Genomic DNA, 16,317 nt, shown 5'->3' on the forward strand with positions numbered 1-16,317 from the left:
AATTAATGGCACGGTTTAATGAAGAAGAAGATTAACCCTGTCCCAGCTGACACCAGGATCATAGGCATGATACAGTCTGTTTTGACTGGAATTTTGCAGGCAAGAATTTACACCCTCATTTATTGCTTTTCCATAAAGTCCTTGCAACAGACTTGTAACCTGGTCTTGAACACTTACAGGAATGGGGCAACCTGCTCCAGTGTTTCACCACCCTCTGAGTAAAGGATTTCTACATGACATCTAAACTAAATGTGCCTGGCATCAGGTAAATATAAGCACTGGAAACATTAGGAATGCTAGAAAAAATAGAAACAGAGAGAGTCCCTAAATGCTCAGCAAGTCGTGGCTCATGTTAGCCATCCGTGGAAAATAAGTCTCAGTTTCCAGAAGTACTGGCTTTTTTTCTCCAGAGTACCCTTTTTTTCCCTGCAGAATATTCTGTACCCTGACAGAGTACCAGGGCCTCTGGCTACAGACTGCCCTGCAGGGACTGTACCCAGCCCAAAAGCAGCCACAGTAGGTCAGTGCACAACACAGTCAGTGCCTCCTAATATTTTGGGAGCCCAAAGCATTTGCTCTCCTATTCTATCTAATCCCCATGTAATTCAGAACCCTGGGGAGGAGAAAACCAAGACAACAACTTGGATCCCCTGTATATCTATAAGAAGGAAAACCAGGCAAGGTATCCTCTAGCCATGTTATTTTCCATAAACAATTACCTATTCTGTTTGTGCACACATGTGCAAAGGCACAGACACACAAGGCTAGTTTCAGAAATAGATAATTTCAGGATTAGCTTTGTTTAACCTAAATTGGAACAGCCTGTGCTAAACGATCATCTGTAATAACAAACTGCCTGTGGTGCTGCTGTTTGTGGATTCCTATTTCATGCCTGTCCATGTGAAACATTTTGATCAAGATTTTCAAAAGTGATCACTGATTCATTTCAGATGCCTAGATTTGCAGCCTGTGTCTTGCCAACCCTGAAACAAGTCACATTTTCCAGAAATCTGGGTCCATTTCCTCTAAAAACCAAGACTCTGTGGTATGTCTTATACAAACTCCACGAAAAAAAGTGAGGTTGTGCAGATGTATATATAATTATTTCACTCAGGGCTTTCTAATTAGAGTTTCTGCTCTGCCAGAGTTGTTTGGAGCATCTGAAGAGCTGAAAAACAGCCATGTTAACACCTCCTCTGCCCTGTAGTCTGCCCTCAGAAGGACCATATCAACTCAAGTTAGCTATCCCCCCACTCTCACTCCCATCCTCAGTTATTGTGGGTAAATTTGAGTGAAAATAGGAAAAATAGACATAAGAAAAGAGCAAAAATTAAGTGCAGCATCCTCAGCTTCCTGTCAATGCTGCAGCTATGCAGCCAGAACAGATTTTGGTCTCATGGGTCCTGGATTGGTGAGGGTCCAAATAGATTTTGCCAAGAAAAAAGAGGAATGAGGATTGAGAGTTTAGAGCCGTCAAAGTGCTCAGAGTGAGTGATAGGAAAAGGAGAAAACAAAGTGTGTGTGTAATTCCCTCTGAGAAGTGAAGAGGAACAGGCAGTGGTAGGCACTTACCCACCTCTCCCCAAGAGTTTAGAGAAGATCAGGAAAGCTTCACCCAATCTCCTGAAGAGGAAAGGTGAGAAGAGAGCCTAGGAGACAAATAATGGAACAGAAGTGAAGGATGATAGAAGAAGTGAAAGATGGAAAGGAAATGGAGTAGAGAAGAGAGTTTTAGTACAATTCATGTCTTCATGAAGGGGAATGGAGAAGTGTAATTGGAAACTGAAGAGCATCAAATAGGGAGGGATAGGAGCAGCTTTGCAAAGAGGTAATCAGAGATGAGCTGTGCAGAGCAGGAGGAGACACAAGTACCTTGGTTAGACAATATGCTGGCTACTCACGAGTGTGTGATGCATGAAAACAGAGGAGGACATCAGTTCATGCAGGGTGGCAAACAGAAGTGTAAAGTAAACAGGGAAATGGGATGAAGCTGAAACGGGAGGAAAAAGAGACAAGAATTTTCTGAGGAGAGTCTGTCAGACTGTGCAACACTCACAAGGAAAGACATCTGGAGGCTGATGCAACATGATACTAATGAAAATTTTGGCAAAAATGAGGGAACACTCTTGAAACACTGGGAGAGTCACTTTTCTCCCAAGCTATTGTTCATGGCAGTTCTGCTGCATTGCAGGGCCAAGCTTGTTCCACAGATTTCCTCCTCCTGTCCATGTCTAACAGTCATTGCATCAAAGACACATTTGGGAGACACATGGGACACTTTATTGCAGCCTTTCAGTATTCAGAAACAAACAAAAAAAAAGAGCATCTTTTTAAATGGTCTTTTTAAACAGGATATGGAAGAACAGTTTTAAACTAAAAAATGGGGAGATTTGGATTAGACATGAGGAAGAAATTCTTTACTGTGAGAGGGGTGAGGTACTGGCACAAGTTGCCAAGAAGCTGTAGATGCTCCATCCATGAAAGCCAGACTGGACAGGACTTTGAGCAATCTGATCCTAGTGGGTGGCAACCCTGCCTGTGTCAGTGGGATTGGAATTAGATGATCTCTAAAATCTATTCCAGCCTAAACCATTCAGTAATTCTATGATTTTCCAGTTCATAAGCAGAATACTTTGTGAAGAAACATTCTGGGAAATGACTACAGAGGAGATTCCTCTCTGCTGTTCCTAACTTTCCCAGGGAATGGAGGGGAGAAGGGAATCCAGAGTGCCAGATCAAAGACTGGAGGAGAAGACTCCATTTTCAGGAAGGAAACCCAACAAAGAGAAGAAAGTCTGGAACAGACAGCAGGGTAGGAGCTGTGGCATGAGGCAAGAAGAGGAGTAAGAACAGCTAAACCAGGATTTTTGAGTACAAATCAAAGAATCACAGAATGGTTCAGGCTGAAAGTGACCTCTGCAGATTGTCTAGTCCAGCTGCCCTGCTAGGGCAGGCTCGCCTAGGATATTTCCAGAGAAGGAGACTGGATGGGCAGCTACAAGGAAGACAGCATCATCTCCTCCCAGGAGGATTCAGTTGAAGGACAAGATAGAACCACTGCAAGTTGCAATTGCAGAAGATCCCATCAAACATAAGGAAAAAAATCCTTAATAATGAGAGAGGCTGAACTCTGGAAAATCTCTTTCAAAACTCCTCAGGGCAAAGCCCTGAACAACAAATTCTGACAGTAAAGTTGGCCCTGCTTTTATCAGGCAGCTGGACAAGGTTTTCCAGAGGCTCCTTCCAATCTGAATTATTCTCCAAACCTTTGCAAGACAGATATGGGTCATGCACTAAGATGAGAAACAGATAGCGGAGAAACTTTGGAGCAATAGAGTCTGCAAGCAGTATCTGTTCCCTGTACTGATGCAGTAAAAGGGATTTCACAGTAGAAGTGTCCAGAGAGACTGCAAAAGTGGTTGATGATATCACATGTGGGCAGAGATAGTCAGATTATTGAAGCCTGAGTTCACAACATCTTTCTCCTTTTTTTTTTTTTTTTTTCTTTGGTAGCTAAAAATTAAAATTAATATTTTCAAAATTTTCCATGAAAGTTCTGAAAAATGTGAGGTTGGGAAATGTGTCCTTTGCAAGGCCAGAGCTTATTTTTGAATTCAGGTATTCCTACTGCAGCAAGCACTTTCTTATATAACAAAATAAAGTAATCATTGCAACATTGTTTGCTTTTACTATCTTTGTTCAAGAGTAGATCAGGAAATGTTTCTGTCAGCTAATCCTAAATAACATCCCTCCCAGCTATCACTAAAACTAAACAAAGCAAAATAAAACAAAACAAAGTAAAAAAATATATTAGGCTGTTGAAACTACGTAAGTTTTTTCATATTTTTACACTCCAATTAGTGCTGGGACACAGGAAGATCATAAAATAAAATACGATAATGGTCATGAATGTATAAAATTCCAGAAGAAACTTATCAGATAAGATTTTAGCTTTAAAATGTTTTTCTATCATAAAACTTCCTTCCATCATGAGCACTTATATTGTAATTTGTGCTTTTTATAATACTTACAAATGTTATGACTCCACTGCCTTTCAATTTAAAATGTTACGAAAAATTCTGGCAAGAGTAGTAGATTGAGGAATTTCAAGCCTCCAGCTTCATTAATTGTTGTTTACTCTTGGAAAAAGCTCCTTGTGACAGACTTCAGCATATTTTTCTAGCCTTACATATGTGATCCAAGACCATATGTTTCTTCTAATCTGCCCCTTGTGTTTCACCATGGACATCAGGCAAGTTATTGCCTTGCTGAGCTGGACCAAACACTCCCTAATCGAGCTGTTTGGAGGGAATGATGCCCGGCTAGGTGAGGATCCAGGTGCTTTAATTGCCTCTCTACATATTTTAAGTCCAAAATACAAATACTTTACTGTCCTTCTACAGTTGAGAATCCCCGTACATCTCCTAAGTGGGTAAACGTTGCCAAAGCGTCACTGCACGATAAAGCTCTGTACAAAGTGCAGCTGGAAATAGACCTGCCATGATAACTCCATGCCTAGATGGCCAAACCAGTCCTCTTCCCTTCCCTGATGGGTATTTTCTGTTCACCAAGTGGTGCTTTCCTTGGCAGTCCTTGGGGAGCACTGTCTGGATCCTATCGATTTATCCTCGTTTTGGCTCCATTTATAAAATGTTATGCTTCATACAGGGCATTTAAATAATCTCTGGAGAACTGAACAAAACAAATTGGCCACTGGGACTGCAGAAGCAGAGGGGAAGAGCCTGAACAAGACTGTTGGGAAGTACCATCCCCCCATATTTCCCGATATACTCCTTAAAGCAATTTCCTTCCTGCAGGGAACACTGAGCCATGGTGTGCCATACTCTACATGGTGCTCTGAACACGGGGCTGTATGAGAGAAGAGAAAGAAAAGTCACCACAACTTTCAGTCACCGTGTTTCATGTGGAAGGTTCGTGGATGTGAACCGCCAGTGGTCAGCTCTGTCTCCCTCTACAGCCCAGATTTTGGGGCACTTAAGTCACTGAGGAAGGATAAAATGAAGGTGCCACCATGAAGGAGGTATGACATCAGCAAGCCCCAGGGAATCTGAAAGGCAACTGCACCCCGGGTTGTGTGTATCCATCTGGGCTCCCTGTTGGATGGGAAGTCAGAATTAGTTCAATAAACAGAGGGTCCAAGTGTTTTGCCTTAACTGGTTGATACGCTCAACCTGATCTCTGAAGTCTTGTGTCAGCTTACTCTCTTAAAAAGTAACCCAAACTAGAAATCAGGATAAACTTTGACCACAGAAGATCTTGCACAGCTCTCTTCCTGTGAACACCCAATGTCATGTTGTCCTCTTTGTTTACTTTTCCCGCCCCCTGCTTCCTCAGACTGCTCATAAGGAGGCTTTCCAGTAGAGTCAATAAAAGTGCAAGGACATCACATGTTTGTGCCACAGAGTATGTGTCACTTCATTTGGTTTGCATCATGTACTTCCAGCTGCTCTTCAGTAGGCCTCTGGATTCACCCACACAAAGCACTTTCAGATGATTCCTTGCAGAGTACCCAGCTGATGCACATTCAAACAAAAGGCTTACTGCTGTCTGTGGAGCAATGCTTTCAGCATCTTACCAACCAAAGGGTGTTTTTCCCTTGCCACCTCTTCTTTCACAACTTGCTTGTTGCAATTTTGGTCTTGTGCAAGAGTTGTTATGGGAATAAAGTCTTATCTCAAAGAAAGATCTTGCCTTGTTTGGATTAAATAAAATGAGCAGATCTTCTTATCTTTCCTCTTCCAATAATAATAAAAAAGACTTTATTGAATTAATAAAGCCTTAAAGACATGACTAGCACATATCTAAGTTTTCTGTACAAACATCCAAATCTCTCTTGCTTTTCCACTGCCCTGTTTCAGACATCCCACAAATTAGAAACAAATCCAGAATATGCTATCCACATTGGGAAGGCATGGAAATTATTTTTCTGGTTAAACCAGCACAGTTTTTGAAGATGTCTCAACTGTAAATGAATGAGGTCAAGTTACAATCTGTTCAGCAGCCAAAACCTCACAGCTCTCTACATCTCTCCTCGCTTGTGAAGCAGTTTAAAACATTTTCATGTTTTACTTGACAAATGGGACAGGCTAAAGCTATCTCCAGTATCAATTAACATCCTGACTAGGGATAATTTATTAAGACACAACTCTGTGGCAGCTGCTCCTATCTGCCTTGTGCTGTCTTGCTTTGCAGAGCTCCCAGGTTTGCTCCTCAAGAACCACAGTCTCAAGAATAAGGTTACAAAACCTGGCAATGTTTTCCAGCTAGACACTGTGAGAGAGTTCAGAAAGGATCCAGGAGCAACTGGGAAAGGTGTGAAAAACAGGACCTTTACAAAAAGGTTGTGAGAGCTGGTTCACAGAGGAAGGGAGAGAGTTAAAGCATATAAACAGAAAAAAACCCTCTGAATCAGAGGTGAAGCAGGAAGAAATGCAAAGAAAATGTAAATCAAATGTTGGGTGGATTTTTATAGTCTCACTGGTTGCACAGATGTAAATGTCTGTTGGGATCAATCCTGAACCTCGGGAATGCAGCAGAGTCTGCCTTCTGGAAGAGGCTTTTTGCATGGGGAAAGGAGTGGACGCTTTCCCATCGATTTGGACTTAGAGATGTTGAAATGTAAATTATTCAGGGCTTCCAAGACAATTATAAATATCTTGGATGGCTTTCATACCAGCCTGAGTACCTAAATCCTTCTTGTTCCATGAACAAAAACTTGCCCCAAAACAATGAAACCAACATGTCCAGGCTCCTGACTGGGGGAAACCCTTTGGTAGGAGAGCTTCAGTCACAACAGTGAAGGCACTGCTGCCACTGGTGCTCACTTTTTGTTTTACCAACAATGGGACAGCTGCTGATATCAGGTGATGCTCATCAGGTTCCATGTATCCACCAATTTTTTGAACTGTGATCAGAGGACAACCGAGGTGAAAACTGGTGAGAAAACCTCAACAAAAGTGAGGCTTTGTAAAAAAATATTCATTCTTTTAAAGCATCTCCTACTTTTTCTTCCCCAGCTGTTCTGTATACTCCATCCTGAATGCTGACCTCCTCTCCCTCTGTTCTTCACTGGACTTCTCCCATCTGTTTCAGGCCATCTGTCTCAAACAGAACATAAACTCAACAAAATTTAAACCCAAGCTGAACTTTTGAACTGTATCATATTTGAGTCTACCGGAAATTAGGTCAGGGGAATTCATGCACCCATATTTCATAAAGAAGTGAGGCCTCTCTTCCTTCTTTATTATTATTTCTAGAACATTTAAATTTTTAGAAATAATATTATTGACTAGAAACAAAACTATGCTAATTGGAACAGTCTTTTCAATGTGTCAAAATATTATAGTACCAATCAATTCTATGCTGTAAAAGGTGCAGGCAAACATGAATTGTGGGCAGGCACTGTGTCAAAAATACCTCTGTTCTCAAAAACTTATGACCAAGGGAAAACGGTGTCTAGTTTTGACTGTTCATAGTGTAGGCATAAAAACACCGCCACAGTCCTATTGAAAAGGTAGAAGGTCAAATCTTCACTGGATTTTTTTTTTTCTCTTTTGTAGTATGTTCTTCTGAACCTGTTGATTTCTACAGTGTAGGGGTTTGGATCACCAAGAATAGCTGAAAGCATTTTTTTCATCCAACATGTCATGGAGTGTGCTGTTTGTGGCAAATGTAAAGGACTTCAAAGCAGCAATGATAACTTATAAACCTGTGAAGTTCCTTTTAAGGAAGATTTTTCATCAGAACCTACATAAAATTCACTTATAAATCAGTGCGCTCTTTGAACCCAGGTAGAGAAAAATAAACATTTTATTACATGTATCAAATGAGAACCTGTCCATATTACAGTCCCACTGACTGCAGGAATCAGGACTGTCCTGTGTATCATAACACGTCTGAAAAACTCAATCAAAAATGGTAGGAGAGGAGCACAACCTGGTTCCTCTAACAGATGGGTAGGACCTGAGCAAGTGTTTCCAAGGACACCGAGAAACTGCACAAGGTGACTCCATTTGGAGCACCCATGTACGGTAAATATTAGCTTGCACATTGTTCTCAGCCTAAAGTGTGCATCACACCACATTTGCAACAAAATGCATTTTGCATTGGCCAAGGATGAAATTGCACACAAGGCAGAGGCATTAATCACAATGCATCTTTACTGAGTTTTCTTGTAGCAGCTATTCCCTATCTCTCTAGATCTCCTGGAGTAAAAGCTAAACTTGAGGCTTCCAGTTTAGCAACCAGACCAGCAATCTGCTACTTGTCCAAAGCCCAGTGGAATGAGGCATCCCCATATTGTTCTGCCGTCCAGATGGTTGCCTTCGTCCCTCCCTTGGGCTGGGAAAGCACACACGTGGCTGCCAGAAGAGAGCGGGACCCTAGGATACTGTGAGAGAAGGCACCTTTCCATTGTTCAGCAATACCTATGTAACACTGCCTTTTGGATACAGTCGTAGGGAATAAATCTTGCTGTCCCCAGACCCCGCCTCCTCAGTGCTACTGTTTTCCTTTCATGCAGTAACAAATGTCATAAATCATGCCTTTATAACTCAGCTTTGCATCAGGCTGTGAGTACATTCCTCCATTAAGGAAACAGCCCCCTGGGGAGGGTTGCTCCAGACAAATCCTGTGCCAGGGAACATGCTTCTGGGGAAAAGGCATTGGACAGCCCCTGCCAGCAGCTCCCTTTGGCCTCCCCGAGGGTGCCCTGCATGGATGGGTACAGACAGCTGTATATTTGCTCTACCCTGGTGCTGAGCTGCTCAGCCTCACACCAGCTCTGTTTGGGATCTGGATGGCTCCGTGTGCCTGAGCTCACAGCTTTCACCAAGGAGCTTCCCTGGGCACAGCCCCAGACAGGGTCAGCTCATGCCCTACCATGTCTCCACGTTGAGAGAAGTCAAAGGCCGAAGAGGTGATGAAGCTGTCCTACAGCCCTCCACTTTATTAAATCAGGAATTAGCTATCCAACTCCCTGGTCCCCTCGGGCTGGCAGCAATGACTCAGTAGCCAGATAGATTGCTCTGATGTCCAGTGTTGCTTTTACCCAGCGTAAGGAAGCTGCCCCAGAAAGGGCAGCACAGCGTGCTAGCATACCTCGCAATAAGTGGTTTGCAAAATGGTCCAAAGATTGCTGTTAACATCACAAACCCAGGACAGCTGGACTGATGGGCAGCTGGGATGTGAAGGATAAGGACTTGCTGTGTATCACACAAGCAGCCTCATTTCCCTTTGGGGTTCTGGAGAAAGCTGTGGTACTTGCAGGATAGCAATGCACCAGAGAAAACTATATTTGGTGCCCGAGGATGAAGAAGCAAGTAAGGATGGAACTAGTTTTGCTGCCTAAGGACTGTGTTAGGTGTACTCCATTCCTTCCCACTGAGAAAGAGTGACCCAGGCCTCAAGAGGATTTTGTTTTCTCTGCAATACTGTGGTTACACTCCAGCAAAGCACAGAGATAGATGAGGCAAGCTTAAGCAGTCCCTGGTCACAGACCACAGCCCTTTGCTCTCTGTGTACTGGAGAGGGAAGATAGGCTGGGAGGGGTGAAAAGGGGCCATAGAGCAGCACAGAGGAGGGTTTTTTTGGCTGATTCAGCAATGCAACTCAAGCAGAATCTTTGGCTGCCTGCTCCTGAATGGGATGATTAGCAAATAAGTAGTTCCCTGATTATCAGCTGCAGAAGTGATAGTCAATTTAACAAGCCAAATACTACATTTTTCTCACATTGGGAGGATTGTCCCTATTGGGGTGGCCTGGAAAATGTCCAAATGGGCATGAGAAATTTGCTGGAGTGCAGGCAAAGATCATGTAAAGTAGGAGGCTCTCCTTCCCTGGGCTAGTTTTGAGTCTTCAGCCTCTACTTGAAAACTTCCAGGTAGTGCAGGCTGGCATGCATGTGGACATAGGGCAGAGGACATTTTGTTTAGTCTTTTTCCTGTTGTCACTAATATTTTCTCTACCCATTTATTGGCAGTGATTGCAAGGCAAACTAAGCATCCTTCCTTCTGGCACAGCTTTTCTTCTCTGTCCTCACTACCTGTTCAGGCAGCTCTCAGTGCAGACATAGAAGGACCTCTGTTCTTAATTTTTCCCATAAATTCTGGCTTGAATCACAGTTCACATTACTTTTACTGATGGGAGGGCAGAGGTCTGGAGGAGAGCAAATAGCTGTCATCACTAGGTAAGAGTAGAAATCAACAACTAATCAACATTTTTCATTTATTTACAGTATTTAAATTAATTATCAGTGTCTGAATATCTAAGCCCCTTTTTTTAAGGTTTAAGGTTTTAAACCATCACACTCCTCTGTCACTAGTGGGCTCTTGTAGAGTATTGAAGCTGAGCCTTGGAGGAGTTAATTGAGTGTAGCAGTGTAGGTGGAAACTAAATGTAGAAGCTGTGAGTCACAGTCAATTTCTCATTTCCCTGTATTGTTTGTATTACTTGTACTGTTTTCAGAGACGTTCAGTTTCTAAAAACTTGCAGCTTTAGCCAGGCCAGTGGAAATAAACAGCAATCTATAATTAACATCAGAGAAATAAATGCCTTAAGGACTAACCAATACATGTAACCTGACATCCCGAGTTTGAAAGGTTCTGCTCGTTGGAGAGGTCATAACCTTTTCATAAGGTTAACTGATGGCATGACCAAAAAAGGGCCATGTGGGCTTTTGGTTGGCAGAGGGTGGAAAGAGTCCAGCCAGGACACCAGTGCCAAGTCAGTCAGGAAATTTGAGAACCCATTGAGGAAGCTGAAGGAGCACAAAGGGAACTCCAAATTCAAACCAGACAATAGAACACTATTGATGCAGAAGGGGTAAGAACAGTGCTTGTACATACACTCTACTTGCTTAACATCTCTGAAGGCACTCATGTTGATAAGGCACAAAAATGCATCATGGAATGTTCTGGGTTGAAAGAGACCTTAAAGACAATCTAGTTTCAACACCTTCCACTAGATGAGGTTGTTCAAAGCCTCATCCAACCTGTCCTTAAACACTTACAGGGATGGACCAGACACAGATTCACTGAGAGACACATGCCAGTGTCTCACCACCTTCACAGGAAAGAATTTCTTCCTAATTTCTAATCTAAACCTTCCCTCTTTCAATATGAAGTCATTGCCCCTTGTCCTGTCACTCCACACCTTTTTCAGAAGTCCCTCTCCAGCTCTCTTGTAGCCCCTTTAGCCGCTGGAAGGAGCACTAAGGTCTCCCCAGAGCCTTCCCTTCTTGAAGCTGAAAAACTCCAGCTTTCTGAGCCTATCTTTCTAGCAGAGGTGCTCCAGCCCTCTGAACATCTTCCTGTCCTCCTCTGGACTTGCTTCAGCAAGGGAGCCCCATGTTGGGAGCCTCAGAGCTGGATGCACCTCTCCAGGTGGGGTCTCATGAGGGCAGAGGGGCAGAATCCTCTCCCTTACCCTGCTGGCCACACTGCAATGGATGCAGACCAGGATGTGCTTGGTTGTCTGGGCTGTGAATGCTTATTGCTGGCCCATGTCATGCTTCTTGTTCATCAGTGCCACCAACTCCTTCTGCTCAGGGCTGCTCTCAATCTGTTCTCCACCTAGCTCCTGTTTGTGCTATGGAATTACCCCTACCTGAGTCCAGAGCCTTGCACTTGGCCTTGTTGAACTTCACAAGGCTCACAATAAGTCCACCTTGTCAGTCTGACCAGGTCCCTTTGGATAACCTCCCTATCCTCCAGTGTGTTGACAAGCTGTTATGGAAAACAGAGGAAATAGATTATTTTAGCCCATTTCACCTGAGATAGAAAATTACAGTTTCAAAAGATTTCAAAAGCTTATCAGCATGAACTCCAGCTGTGGAGTGTCATTTACAGTGGAACAACCATGGCTATTGTATAGGAGGATTTTTAACGTAACATCCTATACCACTGAATTGCATATGCTCTTTGTTAAGCATTTGCATGTGGGTAAAATATCAACTTGTGAGAGGTTGCCATGGAGATGAGGAGACTATAACAGCCTCAGTCCCCAGTCCTACTGACTTAACCCAGTGTGCCAACATGATCCCAGAATCACTTACGTGGCTTTGCATATGTGTCATTCAGCAAAATCAAGGAAAGGTCATTGTGCCTTATCCCACTCAGCTGGGAGAACAGGAAGCAGAATGGGGCTTTGATCACACAGCTTGTGAACTTGAGAAGCCTCACTACACAGACACATGGCTCCAACAAGACTGAAGAGAGCTTATTTATTTTTTTTTCTTAAAAAATGCATCAGGTTGCCTTGAAGTCATGGCTTCACCTGGGCTCTATGTCCTGCCAAATTTCAACAGGAAAATTTGCATGAATAACCATAGGGAACGAGCATGAAGCTGCTGATATCAGTGATGGCTGATGACAACTCATGTGACAGCTTTCCAGATGCTACTGATGGAGCTGCTGCCATGGGGCAGCCTGGCCCAGGGATCCAGATCTCATGACAAAGAAGGGCACAGGAAGGCAGACACAGCGTCTTGATTCCCTTCTCTCATCTCCAAGCATGAATCCAGACTGCTGTGCACACCAGGAAGAGAAGAAGGATGATCCTGAGGCAGAGCTCTATGAAGGAGGTTTATGAAGGAAAAACAGGTTTCTGTGTCCCAAATAATGTGGTACTTGCAGGATATTGCAGCTGTACTTGCATTCCAGAGGCACTTAGCCCATGAACCTCTTAGCCATGGTTAACTGATGGGGAAGAGATTGTGGTGCTGCCTGTGTCCTCCATCCAACTCAGCACAGTGAATGCCACAGAGCACTGGGGACACATACAAAACTTTGGAGTGGGGCTCCCTTCACTAAAGTAACTTGGAGGCATTTGAACCACTGTTCTCTATTCCAGGGATATTCCTTTTCCCTGGGATTGATATTGAGCTGTTCCTAACCTTCCATTTCATGAATGGCATGCAATCCTCGCCTTGGTTTCCACTGATTTCTGATCTAAATAGATCAAATTGAACAGTTAAACCCAACTGTTTCATTTGAACACCTCAACAGAAAATGGCTTAAAAATATAATTTCAAGTTGATATAGCTTATCCACTTACTTTTTAGTTTGGTAATTGAATCAGCAATGGGTGTGATAGGATAAATCTTTATCAGCCACAGCCCCACCAGCTCTGTTCTAGACAGAAGCAGTCACCCTTTAGAGTAGCACAGCCTTTGCCAGACCCTGGAATTATGGTTTGCTAGTAAGATGCCACATAAGATGCCACTTATTTCTTTCATTTTCAGGGAAAAAAATGTCACTCAAAATTTATAGCAGAAAACAATTCTGCAATAGTCCCAATGAAATACAAAGAAGATGCCTTCAAGGAACATAAGCAGAGCAGGGCTGACTGATGCCTTCATCAACTTTGATCCATATTTCAAAGGCTGAACTGAGAGTGGATCCATGCTTCCAAACTTGGTTTGTCCCTCCTTCATAAAGGAGATATCCAAAACATTGTATTTGGATTTGTTTTCTTAGAAAAAAATATAAAACCCATACTCATTGTTCCTTGTAAGCTCTTCTCTTTTCTTTTATTGTCTGTGCTTGGGAATGTCTGTTCTCAATTTTGACTCCTAGCAGATATTTTCCTGAATTAATTCAGATTTATTGCATTCTAGTTTTGGTATTCCAGCCTCAAGATGTGCCATTTTACACTTGAAGTATCTAATTTACTTCTAAAGTATTCCTTGAGATTTGAAGAACACCTGAGACTCACCCAAGCTCAAGTACAACTGGTTGAGCACATGAAAAGCACCTAGAGTCAGTCTTAAAAGGATCCAGTATAAATCACTGCACCACTGCTATTGGAGAATGTGTTCAGTCTCAACATTTCCAGAACATGTAGACAGTGTTCTGACACCAAGAGAGATTATAAACTTGTGTCTAGGCTTCAAAAGAAAATGGAAAATTATCAGGAAACAGTTATTGGGAAAATTAGTTTGGTTCTCAAAATAATGCTTCCCATTACAGCAATGTGTTGTGTTGTGCTGGGAGAAAACATCCAAAAGGAAAAAATCTTCACGGATCATTAATGAGTGCAATAATGGCAAAAATAATTATGCACTGATCACCACACATAATAAAATGGACTATCATCAAAGGAATCTTATATTAGAAAAATATGCAGATTACAAAGACTGTTAATGATATACAGAAACTGCATAATAAAGTCATGATGAATAAGCCATCATCTGAAATCCTGTCTTAGACGCATAAGCAATTCCCTTATTTACGCAATGGTTATCCTCTTATTCCCTCCCATAACATTTACTTTCTTATGCACTTTGTGTAGTTAGTTAGCATAACCAGAACTCAGAAGGGCCTTTAAACACAGAATTCAGCTTACCCAAGTAGTCCCTTTAAGTGCCCATTAAAGCTGTGACATGACAGCAGCAGCATTTACAATCCTGAGAGTCAAGATAATATCCTGGTGTACGCTGCAAACGACAGAAAAACTCTTCCTGTTGCCATCTGAGTGAAGTGCCCAATTTTTAAGATGCACTTTATCCATCAGGCTCTGATGGAAAAATAATAATAGCAGGTGGGAGAGAAGACTGATGATCTTCTGGTCATTTAGCTTTTCCCATTTGCTCTCTACCTTGCAAGAATTTTTATATCACTTTTGAATCAAATTAACCATTTAAGGAGAGCTGATCTAAGTTTGTCACTGGCAGGTATTTTTTCTTACATATAGATAATCTCTTCCACCTAAGCTACAATGGGCTCACATTGTTCAGAAAACATGTTTTAAGTCTTTATTTTGGTAGAGGATACTTTATTTTTCCTTTTTTTTTTTTAACTTTTTAATTTTTTTAATTTTTTTTACTTTTAATTAATTAAGTCTGGAATCTGATCACCTTCAGGGTCATCTTATGAAAAATCTTTTTTCAGATATGGGCTCTGAGTTCTAGCCAGATAAAGGTCAGATTAATCCCATCTCACTCCATCATCCTTAAACCTGGGCAGATAATTTGAGGTGGTGGTCTATAACCAAAAGAGAGACAGAGGTACCTCCAGCAGAGTCACATCACTAAGAAATGATTTTACATATTTTGGGGCAGAAAGGATATTCTTCAGATATTTTTTTTTCTTTCTGTGGAACAACTTAAAGCAGGTACATAACTTTTCAGAAGCTGAAATGAAGTGTCAGATGCAAAGAATCAGCAGTTACTGAGGGATTAGCCACCTCTGTATGTCTTTTCTACTGAAACAAACACAGCACCTGGTCTTTCCCCTTCATTAGTAACAGCTAAGACAAACTTTTCCAAAGGATGGTCCAGGAGTGCCTGATTCACCCTAGGAGACTGACTGGGTGCTCAGCTAATCTCTTCCAGATCTCCCCAGCCTGTATCTCTATAATAATGTATGGAGTAAAGATCAATTAGTTCACCAGAGTTCTCTACAATCAGTCTCTAAAAGTGCCTCTTTCTCTTCAACAGCAAAAAAAATGAGCTCAGACACAAACATCACCATCAAATATGTTTATATTTAATCTGGCAAATCCCACCATTATGGTTCAAATAGAAAGCACATCTTGTGCAATTTAGTCTCAAATATTTACAGTTTTGATATTGCAGCTGGGTATCTCCTACTTTCTAGCAAAGGACAGAGATTTCCTAAGGCATTGCAATACATATAATATTTATTCAAAGTAAAGTCTCTCTGATATCTGTTATTGAGTGATAATGTGAGAGGTTGAAGAGCAGCCTCACAGTTTATATTGCAGTGAAATTTCTGGATGTCTAGAGACCAGATGTTTAAACAAGAAGATGATTAGCACTGAGTAGGTGGAAGGTTTGAGGACAGGATGATAATGTAGAACTGAAGATTAAACATTCTCCAGAATCTTATGTGACTATAAATCAGTGGGCTTCTTCAGGCTTCACCAGGCGAGAAATTCCATGTTTGCCCTCTGTCACAATGAAAATTCCTAACAGTGAGAATAGTTATGATCTGACTTTGACAGACAGTAGTTAATAAACTACTGGGATGAAAGCCATTTCATTTGAATTTTAAGATAGAAGGAATTTAAAAATCAATTGAAGATCATCATTCTGCTGTATTGCTACAATGAAGTTGAATTGATAAATGAGTGCAGCACATAAAAGTCTAAGCGATTTCTAGAATAAGTCTTTGGAGAAGTCAAAGATTTCTTCCTGTGTATATGGAAAAGGATTTAAACCGTTGACCCATTCACCAAAATGACAAATCAGTGATTAATACAGCAAACTACTTCTCTCTCTGTCCTTCAAAACATTATGCTGAATGGGTCTCTTGAAAAAGAGCAGGATGAAATAGA

This window comes from Cyanistes caeruleus, chromosome 3 (assembly GCF_971803275.1).
Source record: "Cyanistes caeruleus chromosome 3, bCyaCae1.hap1.1, whole genome shotgun sequence".
Lineage (NCBI taxonomy): Eukaryota > Metazoa > Chordata > Aves > Passeriformes > Paridae > Cyanistes > Cyanistes caeruleus.